The sequence below is a fragment of the Anopheles funestus genome, assembly GCF_943734845.2.
Source record: "Anopheles funestus chromosome X unlocalized genomic scaffold, idAnoFuneDA-416_04 X_unloc_44, whole genome shotgun sequence".
In the NCBI taxonomy this organism is placed as follows: domain Eukaryota; kingdom Metazoa; phylum Arthropoda; class Insecta; order Diptera; family Culicidae; genus Anopheles; species Anopheles funestus.
Window position 1 is genome coordinate 125001 of NW_026045170.1, and position 4495 is coordinate 129495.

At 49.4% G+C, this 4495-nt stretch overlaps 2 non-coding genes across 2 annotated transcripts in view; both read right to left on the reverse strand.

The window, feature by feature from the left end:
* The window catches only part of LOC125773653 (large subunit ribosomal RNA), a 4179-nt gene extending 3934 nt beyond the window's left edge, over positions 1-245 (reverse strand). The window contains exon 1 of the ribosomal RNA XR_007420278.1: positions 1-245. This exon is cut by the window's left edge and continues 3934 nt beyond it. This is a non-coding gene — a ribosomal RNA (large subunit ribosomal RNA).
* A 709-nt stretch (positions 246-954) lies between these two features.
* LOC125773642 (5.8S ribosomal RNA) lies at positions 955-1112 on the reverse strand. The gene has a single exon (XR_007420269.1). It is a non-coding gene; the product is annotated as a 5.8S ribosomal RNA (ribosomal RNA).
* Positions 1113-4495: the final 3383 nt, after the last annotated feature.

Here is a 4495-nt window from a genome sequence, read left to right on the forward strand (position 1 = left end):
CGGGCCTATCACCCTCTCTGGGTAGATGAGCCACCTTCAAGTTGAACTTGAACTGTTTGCACCGTGCATAGTAGATAATGGTCGTTCCAGTACACGGAATCGGACAGGTGCAGTTACACACCGTCCCTACGTGCTGAGCTTCTCCCGTTTCGCTCGCAGCTACTCAGGGAATCCCGGTTGGTTTCTTCTCCTCCCCTTATTAATATGCTTAAATTCTGGGGGTTGTCTCACATCACTTGAGGCCTACAACAAAATCAGTCACATTCCATTCGTTTCGAACCCGGGGCATAGCGAACCGATATATACGCAACAACACTTCACACACACACACACACGGATTGGGCAATTTACGGTCATTTTTGAATCAACGATGGCCCCCCCGAGCACGTTGTCCGAATATCACTCCAATAAGGACAACGAGTTCCGCTCGGCATCGTTTTGATTCGATCTCTCAACAACAACTCCCGGTCGACTTGGTCGACTTGGACCCACGATGTCTCCCCCCGAGCATGTCGAGCCAACTGCACCACTATTGTATTGGACAACATGTTCCCCTCGGGCATCGATGGGTTAATCATGCACCACTATTATAAAACCCTTTGACGTTTTCCCCCAAGCACGTTGATCCAGTATTACGACGGATACGGTCAACGAAATCTTGGACATCAAAGAGGTTTTCGATTGAATTTCCCCATGTTTCACAACGTACTCTTAGCGGTATCCTACGATACGTCTCACTCTATTTGTGTGTGTGCGCGTTTACGTGCGTGCGATTTATGCGGTTCACCCCTTTACTTTCAGCGCCCTGCGGTCCCAACAAAGGTCCCGAGCACGCCATTATGCACAGTGTGGAAGCGTGTTTCCCCCACGACACTAGACGGGCTGCTCGCCATAGTGTTCTATTGTGGCACGCTCCACCCTGAAGTTTGGTTTGTTGTATATCAAGGAATTGATAGGCACTCAAGAATGTGTGCATCGGCCGGGTTTAATCGTCCGACGCGCAATATGCGTTCAACTTATCGGTGTTCATGTGTCCTGCAGTTCACATTGTGACGCGCATTTAGCTGCGGTCTTCATCGATCCATGAGCCGAGTGATCCCCTGCCTAGGGTTTTATAGTAAGGTTCCCAATGTAACACAATCCCGGTGGTACGTCCAAAGACTAACTTTGTGACTAAGTTGTCTTTATTACCCAATAGTCCCAGGCCTTGTGACTTGTGGCTCATGTCTACGCCCATGGCCACCATTCGCTAAGATAGTTTTGAAGTCACTTTGAAGGCCCAGGAACAACTCTCTTAGCACATCGGTTAACCTGGCGCCGCAGTCAACTCATGTGCTTGGATCGGATCGAGCTATTGAGTATTGGGCCTGCATACTCGCTCATCCGTATCCTTTGCGTACCGCCCCATGGCCCTTGTATGTCTGCACCACAGTTCCTGTTCGTTCCGTGCCTATGGCCGGATACGTATTGCACATCGGTATACCTGTCGCTACTCAGGCAACTCGTGTGCGTGGATTGGATCGAGAACATGGTGTGTGCCCCATGTTATAATTGATAGTCCATATCCACTTTATAGGTTAAAGTCATAAGTTGTGATTGCACAACCATTCTTCATAAGAGTTTAATCACTCTTCAACTAACTTTCGTTCTGGTGTCTTGGTATCAAATCGCGTAAGACACAAGATTCTACTGGCCAAATAGAATCTAGCACATTGGTTAACCTGGCGCCGCAGTCAACTCATGTGCTTGGATCGGATCGAGCTATTGAGTATTGGGCCTGCATACTCGCTCATCCGTATCCTTTGCGTACCGCCCCATGGCCCCGTCCTTAGAGTTAATGACTAGTAGGCTTAACTCTTTGTATGTCTGCACCACAGTTCCCGTTCGTTCCGTGCCGTGGCCGGATACGTATTGCACATCGGTATACCTGTCGCTACTCAGGCAACTCGTGTGCGTGGATTGGATCGAGCTCATGGGGTGTGTAGAGATTCCATGTTATAATTGCAAGTCCATATCCACTTTATAGGTTAAAGTCATAAGTTGTGATTGCACAACCATACTTCATAAGAGTTTAATAACTCTTCAACTAACTTTCGTTCTGGTGTCTTGGTATCAAATCGCATAAGACACAAGATTCTACTGGCCAAATAGAATCTAGCACATTGGTTAACCTGGCGCCGCAGTCAACTCATGTGCTTGGATCGGATCGAGCTATTGAGTATTGGGCCTGCATACTCGCTCATCCGTATCCTTTGCGTACCGCCCCATGGCCCCGTCCTTAGAGTTAATGACTAATAGGCTTAACTCTTTGTATGTCTGCACCACAGTTCCCGTTCGTTCCGTGCCGTGGCCGGATACGTATTGCACAACAGTAGATACCATCACCTGACGTATCTAACACACCACTATTGTAACTCGTCGTCGAAGGACCTTTCAAGTGCCTGATGGCCAGGGGAGCTCTTACACGGCACGGAGACACAGTGATGCTCGCCCATCACAGTGTACAACGATCGAGTTTGCTTAAGTGTCTGGGTACCTACACACCAGACACAATGCAATGGCCACGGATCCACACAAGGCACATCACATGCAGAAAGCTTCACCAGATTATGACACATACCACACTCTTGTAACTCGTCGTCGAAGGGGCGTTCAAAGTGCCTTACGGCTAGGGGAGATCTAGCACGGCACGGAGACACAGTGATGGTTGCCCATCAAAGTGTACAACGATCGAGTTTGCTTTCCGCGCAAGCGTTCTAAGTGTCTGGGTACCTACACACCAGACACAATGCAATGGCCACGGATCCACACAAGGCACATCACATGCAGAAAGCTTCACCAGATTCTGACACATACCACACTCTTGTAACTCGTCGTCGAAGGGGCGTTCAAAGTGCCTTACGGCTAGGGGGGATCTAGCACGGCACGGAGACACAGTGATGGTCACCCATCAAAGTGTACAACGATCGAGTTTGCTTTCCGCGCAAGCGTTCTAAGTGTCTGGGTATCTAAGCACCAGACACAATGCAATGGCCACGGATCCACACAAGGCACATCACATGCAGAAAGCTTCACCAGATTCTGACACATACCACACACATGCAACTCGTCGTCGAAGGGGCGTTCAAGTGCCTTACGGCTAGGGGAGATCTAGCTCGGCACGGAGACACAGTGATGGTCACCCATCAAAGTGTACAACGAACGAGTTGGCTTTCAACAAATTCTGACACATAGCAAGCGAGCGACCGAGCTACACCGAAGGCAGCCCATGGTTGGTCACTCGCGGACGATCATCAGTAATGATCCTTCCGCAGGTTCACCTACGGAAACCTTGTTACGACTTTTACTTCCTCTAAATCATCAAGTTCGGTCAACTTCAGCCATGCCAGCTGCAGCTCACGAAGGAACCGCGGAAGGTAAGCCTCCAGAAACCTCACTAAATAATCCATCGGTAGTAGCGACGGGCGGTGTGTACAAAGGGCAGGGACGTAATCAGCACTAGCTAATGACTAGTGCTTACTAGAAATTCCAGGTTCATGGGGACCGTTGCAGTCCCCAATCCCGACTAGATGGGCATTTTAGTGATTTCCCGTTCCTCTCGGAATGGGGGCGCCTATTGGCGAGAACACGCTGCGACCCACATTGTAGCACGCGTGCAGCCCAGAACATCTAAGGGCATCACGGACCTGTTATCGCTCATTCTCAGCTTGCTAAACACAAGTTGTCCCGCTAAGCAGGGCAAACGTAGCCGACGACCGCCCGTGAAGGCGCCGCCCGGCTGTAACGTCAGGTGCGCCCGGAGGCGCACTGCTGACAGCGTTCTAGTTAGCATGTTTGAGTCACGTTCGTTATCGGAATTAACCAGACAAATCATTCCACGAACTAAGAACGGCCATGCACCACTACCCTTAAATTTGAGAAAGAGCTATCAATCTGTCTTACCTCGATAAGTTTGGACCTGGTAAATTTTCCCGTGTTGAGTCAAATTAAGCCGCAAGCTCCACTTCTTGTGGTGCCCTTCCGTCAATTCCTTTAAGTTTCAACTTTGCAACCATACTTCCCCCGGAACCCGATTTTGGTTTCCCGGAAGCGACTGAGAGCACCGAATAGGGGTAGCGTCTCCCAATTGCTAATTGGCATCGTTTACGGTTAGAACTAGGGCGGTATCTAATCGCCTTCGATCCTCTAACTTTCGTTCTTGATTAAAGAAAGCATCCATGGCAAACGCTTTCGCTTCAGTTGGTCCTACGACGGTCTACGAATTTCACCTCTCGCGCCGTAATACCAATGCCCCCAACTACTTCTGTTAATCATTACCTCTAGGTTTCTGACAAACCAACGAAATCGTATAAACCGAGGTCATATTCCATTATTCCATGCAAGATTATTCTCGGCCAACGCCAACCCCACGGGGGGGCCGGACGCTTTGTCTTAGCCTGCTTTGAGCACTCTAATTTGTTCAAGGTAAATGTGAGTATCTTGAGCACCATGAGGA